This window comes from Corticium candelabrum, chromosome 1 (genome assembly GCF_963422355.1).
Source record: "Corticium candelabrum chromosome 1, ooCorCand1.1, whole genome shotgun sequence".
Taxonomy (NCBI): Eukaryota; Metazoa; Porifera; class Homoscleromorpha; order Homosclerophorida; family Plakinidae; genus Corticium; species Corticium candelabrum.
The window spans coordinates 1723813-1734810 of NC_085085.1; the positions used below are offsets into that span (position 1 = coordinate 1723813).

The 10998-nt window shown below is 42.3% G+C and overlaps 2 long non-coding RNA genes across 7 annotated transcripts; both read left to right on the top strand.

Annotated features, from left to right (window-relative positions):
* Positions 1–76: 76 nt before the first annotated feature.
* Positions 77–684, top strand: LOC134192808 (uncharacterized). The gene is made up of 3 exons (XR_009971988.1): positions 77–181; positions 249–304; positions 601–684. It is a non-coding gene; the product is annotated as an uncharacterized LOC134192808 (long non-coding RNA).
* Positions 685–1507: 823 nt separating this feature from the next.
* Positions 1508–9971, top strand: LOC134192785 (uncharacterized). Of its 6 annotated transcripts, none has more exons than XR_009971985.1 (12): positions 1508–1737; positions 1800–1861; positions 1947–2001; positions 2058–2316; positions 4018–4164; positions 4304–4518; positions 5401–5481; positions 6295–6508; positions 6735–6789; positions 9104–9188; positions 9397–9600; positions 9672–9971. It is a non-coding gene; the product is annotated as an uncharacterized LOC134192785 (long non-coding RNA). The 6 variants fall into 6 exon arrangements; XR_009971984.1 differs by lacking the exon at positions 4304–4518 and having other exon boundaries at positions 1513–1737; positions 6295–6379; positions 6441–6508; XR_009971987.1 differs by lacking the exon at positions 4304–4518 and having other exon boundaries at positions 1510–1737; positions 6735–6800.
* Positions 9972–10998: the final 1027 nt, after the last annotated feature.

Sequence of the window (10998 nt, forward strand, 5' to 3'; positions counted from 1 at the left end):
TGATGGTTCAAATGTGTTACGTCTTGATGCCACATGATAACATCCGTTTCAGCCGGATGTCTAGCGCGCGTGCACTACTGAATCTTGCTTGTGGGCGTGTGTGCTGCGAGTTTGTAGTATGTCGGTGAATTTCTAAATCCTCGTACGAAGACGTCATCAGCGATTCGTCGGACACAAACTGGTGAGAGATCTGTGGCGCATGCGTCGGTCGAATGTGTTTTTTTCGTCATTTGCACGTTCGTCTTCAGGGTGCTGTTCGATTATGACAAACAGACGAACGACGTAAAAGTGATTGAGACTGGAGGTCAGCTTTTTACGCATGTAAACGTCGCAGGGAATCGAGTTGACAGGAAAACTGTGTACGCATGCGCAGTAAATAATATTGGATTGCAGATTGAATTATTATGTATGCGTTAAAATTTAGTCTAAAATTAAGTAACTATTGTATTAAAATTTATGATTGATATTAATTGGCATGTAACCCTTATGGTATTATTTATGAATGTTTGGTAACACCAGTAGCAATGTTTCTGCTGTAGACATGCAAGTATGGGCGTGGTTTAATTAATATGTATGAACGTTATATCCATTTCATTGCAGATGGGAGCATCGAGGAATTGGGCAAAGAGTTTAGCGACAGTAAAATACAATACGGATGGTGCAAAGTGACCGATCCAAACACCAACCTGCCGAAGCTTGTTCTTATCAACTGGGTGAGTTTTCTAAGATCAAAACTGAAAAATACGTCTACAAGAGGCATTTGTATTATATTGATATCAATGAATAGTTGCTGCCTTTTAGTCGTTTGTTGACTGGTTGTGTATTTACGTAATCGGTTTTTCTGTATAGTTTGGGGAGGCAGCACCAACATCACGGAAAGGCGTCTGTCAACGTCATGTCAACGATATTGCCGGATTTCTAAGGGTTTGTGTGTTACATGCATATTTATTGCATGTTGTTGTGTGATTGTTTTGTTCTTTCAGGGTGCTCACTTGATCATCAATGCTCGTCACGAAGGCGACGTGGAGGAGAAGGTCGTATTAGAGAAAGTGTCGAAATCGTCTGGAGCTCGTTATGGCTTTCACAAGGAAAAGGCCAGACCAGTGGAACCATCCGGTCCAGTGGTACGTATGCTGTATCTGTACTAAATGGGATGGGCTGTGGGTTGTGGTAGTTTGCAATACATTTTAAAGTCAAATATATTAATTAATGTTATAAATATATAATAATTTATTTTATTAATAATTTTGATAATTTATATAATATGTAAATATATTAGTTAAATGTAAATATATTAATTAATTAACTTTGTTCTCTGTAGTTTGTCTCTATTAGATGCTTGGCTTTTAGTTAAAATGTCAATGTGCAATGTGTATTGTACTATTTGTTTGCAATCGATTAGTGATCTGTGTGTTGCTTGCAGGGTTTGGTTTACAAGAAAGCCGACGTACGAGCTGATATTGATGCAAACAAACGAGACAAGTTTTGGTCTGACCAAGAGATTGAGTTGCTTTTGGTGTAGTTTGTCTCTGTCTGTCTGTCTGTCTGTCTGTCTGTCTGTCTGTCTGTCTGTCTGTCTGTCTGTCTGTCTGTCTGTCTGTCTGTCCATCTGTCTGTTTGTCTGTGTGTAGTTTTCTTGTTTTGTTAATAGAAACTTGAGAAGCAGCGCGTTCAAGAGAAACGTAAGGTAAAAATGGAGGAAGCAAAGAAGCGGACAGTGAAATCAAAGAAAGGGAGGTCTGTGTGATGGGTGGGATTGTGGTAAATTTTGTGCAGTCAGTGATTGCTTGGTTTGGTAGGCAAGAGAGACAACTTCGTGGAGAGAGAAAGTTGAACGTAAACGATCAATTGATGCACAGAAGTAGGTTGTGTGTGTGTGTGCACGCGCGCGCGCATGTGCACGCACACACTACGTGTTGCTTATCTGTGACATTTCACGTGTCTAGAGCTCACGAAAGGGAAGGCTATCGTAGACGTGAAGAAGAAGACAGAGCACATTACGTTAGCTCTTTGTATGCTTCAATACAGACATTTAGTAACCAGCAGGAATGTGACAGACAGGCAGGTTGTGTATGCAGAAGTGTGCATCAATACTGGCAAGTGTTGTGTGATGCATCTGTGATGGAAACGTCATGTGACATCACGGATTGAAAGTCAGATGCACAAATAGAAATTGCAAGGGCAAACTCATCTTGTATTGGTCTACTGCAGTGTAATATATTGCTGGCATTTTAGAAAGCTTGCGTGGAGCAGTTAGATGCTGAAACTGAGAGGGAGAAGCGGCAAGCACACGACAGACGAAGGTTTAATCAGCAGGTAAATCGCAAGAGTAACTAAAGTCCGTTTCAGAATTAAAGTCACCTCACCAGTTACAGTCAAAAGTGGGCTGTTGACGCGTAACCCTAGACTAGTAAGTAGAAACAGCTTGAGAATGTAATGTGCATGCTAGGTACAGCCACTACGACTCTCTATCGCTTTCTACAGCATCGTTGGCTTTGTTCTGTGTAGTTTACTGGCAAGGTATTGGAAAAGCGGTAATGAGACACCACTACAACAATAGGCCATCCGGTACATTATATGGTGTTAGGTATCCTAAGCCTCTTCTCAAAGGCAGAGGTGACTTTAATTGTGAAACGGACTTTAGTTTATGATTTATTGGAAGTTATGATTGTGCCAATTAGTCGTCTATTTGTGTGTATGTGTGTGTGTGTGTGTGTGTGTGTGTGTGTGTGTGTGTGTGTGCACGTGCATGTGTGTCTGTCTGTTTGTCTGTCTGTCTGTCTGTCTGTCCAATACATATATTTTCAACATTAAAATCTACAATCAACACAACTAAGCAACTCTACTGTCCCAATCGCACAAAATCTCTACCAAATTAAAACTCTACAGAGACCAGCCCTATATAGGGCTGTATAGTAAAGCACATCAATAATTGTGTGTATTGTTCATTCTCTTCACTTTTCTTGTATGTTCCAGTAAGCGAGATGTCTTCCTGGAAATCACTCTAGCGTTACATTGTTGTAACTGAACTGATAAACATTGTCTCCAATATGTTGTAAAATTGGATGCATTCTGATGACTGTCCTCATCGTAAGACATGAGAGAAAGAGTCTTTAAAAACTGTTGAACCTCATCACCCCATCTGCCATAATGTTCAAATACCAAAGGGATTGCTGTTGGTGCATACCCTCCTGGTAGCAGTTGGGAGTCATACTTTGTATGTTTGATCTTTTCTCTTCTGGATGCGGCAGCATCATCAGCATAAGCAGCTCTAGATAGCATGTCTTTGCTGAATGGATGTGATAGAGCAATGTCTAATTCTGCTGCTGGCATGCAGAATGATTCCGCGACATAGATATATGGCCTTCCACTGGAGGTGGTGTAGCGATCTTTAGGCTCAATGTAGTATGGTACATGTAACTGGCTGAGACAATCTTCCCACACAGAAACCATACGAGCTCACGAGGACACAAAAATCAAGTTTGATATTTGTTGTAATGATGTCAAGTCGAAACCACCATATCTGATAGGCAAGGTTGCTTGCTTCCACTTTTCATCAGTAAGGGCAGAAATTTGTAACAAATTCGAAAATGTAGAGCGAGATAGATGATCATGAAGAACTGCAGCAGCTTGTAAGATAACACAATAGATTATGTAGTTTTGTTCACTTATTTTGTTACCTCTGCTTGCAAATCTTAATCTGTCTGTCTGTCTGTTTGTCTGTCTATTTGTGTGTCTGTCTGTCTGTCAATCACATATATTTCAACTTTCATCTATGATACATTTTACAATGCAGGGGACTATATACTGTCCAACTACTAGTAGTGTTCATCAACTAAACTAAGCTAAAATTGAAACTCGTGTAAAACAAAATGAGGACTACACTTAAAAGCTACAGTGTACAAGCAAAGCTTGTGTGTCTGTCTGTCTGTCTGTCTGTTTGTGTGTTTGTCTGTCATGATATCATCAATATATTTATGAAATTCTGCTAACTAACTTGTATGGTTTTTGTCTTAGGAATGTGAGACAGTCGATGCTGCAGTGAGGCACACAAAGGAAAGTGTTGCTGAGCGAGAAGCCGCAGACTCTCAGCATGCAGTAGAAGAAGCAAGATGTGCAGTGGAAGAGGCAAGGGCCATGCGAGATGCAGAGGCACAAGCAGAGGTAAGAAAATAAGTGAACAAAACTACATAATCTATCGTATTATCTTACATACAGAAGGGCATGCATTAATAAGTGAGGGTTAGAATGATGTGTGAACAAGACGTCTTGTACTTCATTGAGCATGCCTTTTGCCTGGTAGCCTTGAACATCCAGACCGTAACACGTTAGTGGGTGTGCAGTCAGCAAGTTAGATGTGGTGTTGTCTTCGAAAGAGTCGTATTCTCTAGAATAACTTGAGGACCAAGACGTCAATCAGGAATTGTGCTACTGTGAGGTAGTGGTGTAGTGTCACTCTCATGGCACATCGAAATCGCTGAGAAGACAATGTGTAACATACGTCAACACAGAATTGGAGTAAGTGTAGCCTCCTGTGTGCAAAGCTTGGGTATTGTGATGTCTAAGGTTCTTTAAATTACTGGAAGTCTTCGAAATAGTTTGAGGCCCAGATGACGCTATGCAGTTTACTAAGGGGGTGATTTACTAAGTGGCAAAATACTAAAGGCTGCATCACTATAGGGGTGAGGGGCTGAATTAGTGAGAAGGCGATTTAGTTAGTGAGGGGAGATTTAGAGAGGAGGTGAATCAGTGAGGGGTGAATATGTGAGGGGTGAGAGAATCAGTGAGGGACGACGGATGGTCGAGGGTGCAACGGATTGCCAAGGGTGCAGCAGATCACAGAGGGTCAAAGAGGGCGAGATTTGCTGAGGGGCATATTGCTCAGGTTGTGGGTGGATTGCCGGGGGGGGGGGGCATATTGCTGTATATCTCTGAGGGTTGAGTTACCGAGGGACAAAAATTTACTGAGGGGCGAATTACTGAGGAGGTGAATTACTAAAGAGCACATTAAATAGGTACTTTACGGCACGTTTGCCTTACGTGTTCCATGACATAACAATGTCTAACAGCCACTATCTTATTAAAATATTTTTATATACTAAAAATTATTTGTTATTAATAGTTTGTTTGTAGTTATCGTTGCATGTTACATTAGGTATGGTGCATGTCTGTGATGTGTGTGTGTGCATGCGTGTGTGTGTGTGTGTGTGTGTGTGTGTGTGTGTGTGTGTGTGTGTGTCTGTGTGTCTGTGTGTCTGTGTGTCTGTGTCTGTGTCTGTGTCTGTGTCTGTGTCTGTGTGTGTGTGTGTGTGTGTGTGTGTGTGTGTGTGTGTGTGTGTGTGTGTGTGTGTGTGTACATGTACACATTGTTGATCTGGTGTGTTATGTTGGCTGTTGTAGACAGAAGCCGAGGCCGCTGCTGCAGACGAAGCCGTTCGACAGGCACAGGAAGCAGCCGAGCAAGCACTAGCTGAACAGAGAGTAAGCCGAGATGTACATACATTTACCAGCCACATCTTTGTATATCATATCACCTCAAAATGCCACAATGTTTACCCTTATGTGTTTGAAAGACCTTCAGCTTGTGTATAAGGCCATCCTTCATCCAGTGCCACACTAGCATATGATTTCAGTGTTTTGTATTGCTCGTCTGTGTGGCGCTCAGCATTTATCTGCATGGTATTCGCATCTCGTTTGTCTGTTGACGACACGTCAAGCAAAAAAGATTTTGACATTCTTTCAAATTGTTTCTGTTCACAAATTTGGTTTGTTGGACACGTTTTCGTTGTGTATCGAGCATGTGTAGGGTATACCAAGTATGTGATGTCTCACATGTGTAAGGGGGGCATTTATTCTAGGGTAATGGTTTTATGTGGCTTTTTAACTAAAGGAAATATTTTGTACAGCAATGATGTTGATTTTTGTTGATTTTTGTTGATTTTCTGAGTTAGTGAACTGTAGAATGCTGTTGGATGTTGTGTTTGTGGTGTTGTTTGTTTTTATTGTTTCTGTTTATTTGTTTGTCTGTCTGTTTGTCTGCCTTTGTGTGTTTGTATGTGTTTGTCTGTCTGTCTGTCTGTTTCTCTGTCTGCCTGCTTGTCTGCCTGTGTGTGTGTGTGTGTGTGTGTTTGTGTGTGTGTGTGTGTTTGTATATCTATCTTTCTTTCTGCTTGTCTGTCTATGTGTCTGTCTGTCTGTCTGTCTGTCTGTCTGTCTGTCTGTCTGTCTGTCTGTCTGTCTGTCTGTCTGTCTGTCTGTTTGTTTGTGTGTATAGTTTTCTTGCTTTGTTAATAGAAACTTGAGAAGCAGTGCGTTCAAGACGAACGTAAGGCAAGAGGAGGAAGCAAAGAAGCAAGACAGTGAAGTCGAAGAGAGGGAAGTCTGTGTTATGGGTGAGATTGTGGAGTTTTTGTGCAGTCAGTGATTGCTTGGTTTGGCAGGCAAGAGAGAGACAACTTTGTGGAGAGAGGGAAGCTGAACGTGCACAAGCAATTGATGCACAGAAGTGGTGTGTGTGTGTGTGTGTGTGTGTGTGTGTGTGTGTGTGTGTGTGCATGTGTGTGTGTGTGTGTGTGTGTGTGTGTGTGCATGTGTGTGTGTGTGTGTGTGTGTGTGTGTGTGTGTGTGTGTGTGTGTGTGTGTGTGTGTGTGTGTGTGTGTGTGTGTGTGTGTGTGTGTGTGTGTGTGTGTGTGTGCTCTATGTGTTGCTTGTCTGTGACATTTGACATGTCTAGAGCTCGTGAAAGGGAAGAATATTGTAGACGTGAAGAAGAAGACAGAGCACATTGCGTTAGTTCTTTGTATGCTTCATCATCTTCAGTACAGACATTTAGTAAACAGCAGCAATGTGACAGACAGGCAGGTTGCGTATGCAGGAGTGTGCATGAACACTGGCAAGTGTTGTGTGATTCATGTGTGGTGGAAACGTTATGTGACATCACGGATTTGTGTTGTTGTTGTTGTTTTGTATGTATTGTGTGGTGATTGGTGATTGTGGCATTGACAACATGTGGAGATAGAGACAGGTAGAAGGCTGGTGGACAGACAGTTGCACAGGGAGATGGACAGAGAGACAGACGGACAAAGAAATAGACACACAAAGATAGAAAGATGGACAAACAAACAGACAGACAGAGACAGGAAGACAGACAGATGATAGGCAGACAGACAGACAGACAGACAAAGTGCAGTGTTGCTCATCTGACATAGTCACACACATTGATAAGGTCATCTTGTGAGAACCGTTCCTCCATATAAATTCCAACCTCCAGCAAATATACACAATCTACAGACACACACTCGACATTCAGCAACTTTCTATACCTAGATGACATCACTGCTAGGTCATGGGCACAAGCTATACTTCGTATCAGGCATGGTGGTTTTTGGCTCACTTCTATTCAAAACCTCTCACCAATTGCATTTGTTGTCGGTTGGATTCAATATTTGTACGTATTACCAAGTTGGTTTTCAGGGTTAAGATGACTGGTAGACACAGTGCTTAGTCAAGCAATCTCACTGAATGCCCAAATAGACACTATCAGTTACAAGTTGCAAAGTCACTGAATCCAGGCCAGACACTGACAGATCTACTACCTGACACTGAAAACTCACAACATCAACTGTCAGGAAAACTGGACAGAGCACAAGTGTTGCACATGATTGAGAACTCGTCAATGAAAGATGCCACTTGTTTGAAGTCTCATCAAGGAAAAGGTTGAGGAGTCTGGCTGGACTGCATTCCTAGTTCACAGAAGCTTGCACTTTCTCTGATTTGTTCTGTTTGACAGCTTTGTTAGGCTGGGTCTCCCAATGCCACTGCCTCCTTCAGTTGATACATGTGAATGTGGGAAACGACTGGATGATGAAGGTTACCATCTGATGACATGCAAAATGAGTGGAGGAGTGGACCAGTTTGGACCCATAATTCCATCAGTTTGATGAGACTGTCTAAATCACCTCCATCTCAACCATATCATAGACCGAGACAAAGTATAGCAGCTTCCAAGCCAGACCTGATATCATCGTTCAAAATGCATTTGAATTGAATATTGAGCTGGATGTATCCATAGCTCACCCCTGGTGTCCTGACATCAGTCTAATTGCCAGCACAAAGCAGCGGATGAGCGGCTCTGAGAAGAGAGGAAAAGAAGAAAGAAACGTCCAGCTCAGAAAAACATCCACGTGGCTCTAACCCTAATGTGGTCTTCCTTGTGTTTGACCACTTTGAACATATGGGGTAAAGATGGACAGCAGTTTCTGCATCAGATATTCCAATGATCAAAAGAGACGACAATGGAAAAATCAACAGCATGGATTTCAAACTTACTGGCGATGGCAACTGGCAATGACATTGCAGAGATGCAATGAAAGTGATATCAAAGGAAATTAGACAGGATGACATGCTCAAGATACTCATTAGATGATTTATACAAAAGTCAATTGTACAGTAGATAAGTTAGCACTGGAGAGATGGGCCTAGTGGTCGTAGATAATTTTGAGGTGAAGAGACAGTATAGTTTAGAGACGGACAGACAGGCAGACAGACAGTAGGCCTGCACATATTATGCAGACATTATATTGAGCATAATTGGTACTGACAAGCATCGAGCATAATTGCAAGGTTTACGAGCAATACATCATCGTATACTCATGTAATTGCTAGTCTGCTAAAGCAATATTAATATGGTAGAACTTGGAGATTGCATGGGGCATTGATGTTACAATAGAACAAACATTAATTAAAAACCAGTTAAGCATATTTTTGCTGGAATGTCAAGCCAGTTTGTTGGCATTTCAAAACTTGTAGTTTGGTTTTGTTGTAAGTTTACTTTGTTTTACTTTGCAACAAATCACTTGAGCCAAGTTGTGTCAAATTGTGTGAGCATAATGTGAGCAAACTTGTACAATTGAGTGAGCACTGCAGCATAGCATAATGCAAGATAAAATGAGCATAATATGTGCAGGTCTAGCAGACAGAGAGACAGACAGGAAAGTGACATGTAGGCAAGTAGATTGAAAGTCAGATGCACAAATAGAAATTGCAAAGGCAAATTCGTCTTGTATTGGTCTACTGCAGTGTAATATATTGCTGGCATTTTAGAAAGATCGCATGGAGCAGTTGGATGCTTGAAACTGAGAGCAAGAAGTGGCTAGCACACGAGGAAAGACGAAGGTTTAAGCAGCAGGTAAATCGCAAGTGTAACTAGCTTATGATTTATTGAAATATACGATTGTGGTGCAGGATTGTAGCAATTAGGCGTTTATTTGTGTAGTACACACACACACACACACACACACACACACACACACACACACACACACACACACACACACACACACACACACACACACACAAACCACATTATTGAGATCATTGTGATGTGTTTCTTGTAGGGAAGTGCATTGGATAGTTTGCTCCAGTCATCACTATTCACGTGGCACTGGTCATTGCTATGAATTGATGTTCATGCATGTTGGTGTGGTTTGCATGCAACATGCTGCAAAGTAAGTTAAATGTATTGCAAATGTATTATGGGAGACATCAAGTGTCAGTTCTCAAATGAATGTAAGGTAGATGAGTCTGTCTTAAATACAAAGGTTGGTTGTCTCTTAATGTTTCTAGTTACAGAAGCCGCAGTTGAATTATTATTGTGATTGTTTCTCTCTAGCAAGTGAAGATGATGAGAGAGGACAGGAGCAGTAGGTTGTGAGTCTAGTCCATCATGGAGTCGTGCAGTGGATCAAGAGAAGCAAGCAGTCAGCAGCCCAGCCGTCAGTTTGAATAGTGGCAGAGTTTGCAAACGAGCAGACAGACTAGATGTGTAAGTTAGAGGAGAGATGGAGTGATAGTGAGGCGTCTAGATGAGGTGAGAGTATGAGAGTGTCCAGTTGTAGGAGGTACACTGTAGTGTTGAATTGAGTTTTGTTGAATACATTACTGTACTCACAAGTGCACGTGTCATCTAGTTGCAGAGCAAATAAGCAAGCATGTCTGCTATCTTTTCACTTCAAGTCGCTATCAAACGTCGTTCTATCAGGGCATCGTACATGCATGCGTGAGGCGAAGCGATGACGTGCCAAATTCCTTTAGGGCGGGATCAATTTACGTGTCAACACTCAAGTGGTCAATTCTGACGGCCAATGAGAAGATGCCAATCAGTCACGCCTACATCAGACCACATACCTTGCACGCGACGGCAACGCTGGCAGGAGGTTTGTCAATGAAATTCGGCGCGCGCAAAGCAACAAGCTCATTGGTTGGAGCTGAGAGCAAATCTAGAGGTGAGTGAGACGTGCAACGTTTCTTTCTGCCAACTCGTCGATGTATCCCGGCAGAAGATCTCGTTGAATTTCTCGTTTGTGCAAAGAGCTCTGCCCCCCGCGCACAAGCACACAAGAAATTACTAAGACTGACAGTTTGATCTTGTATGAGAAGGTTAGGGAAAAGAGATGAGCGCGACACACAATCACGGTTTCTCTTATTTGCTTGTAAACCCGGTTGTTGCGAAGGTGCATGCAGGTGGTCCTCCATTGCATGCAGGTGGTCGTCATGGAGGAGGAGATATACCGGACGTGCTTGTGGTCGCTGGCGTAGAGACGATGAATGTATACATGTGCAAGAGACTAGAGGTTTGTCAATGAAATTCTGCGCATGCATTGAGCAACAAGCTCATTGACGGGCGGACACAAACATATGTAGCGGCCACGAAAGTGCTTATAGCGGAGAGCGGGTGTAGAGGTGAGTGAGACGCGCAACGTTTCTTTCTGCCAACTCGTCGATGTATCCCGGCAGAAGATCTCGTCGAATTTCTCGTTTGTGCGAAAGAGCTCTGCCCCCCGCGCACAAGCACACAAGAAATTACTAAGACTGACAGTTTGATGTTGTATGAGAAGGTTAGGGAAAAGAGATGAGCGCGACACACAATCACGGTTTCTCTTATTTGCTTGTAAACCCGTCTACTGGATTTGTGTGACGTGATGGAGGAGAAACGCGCC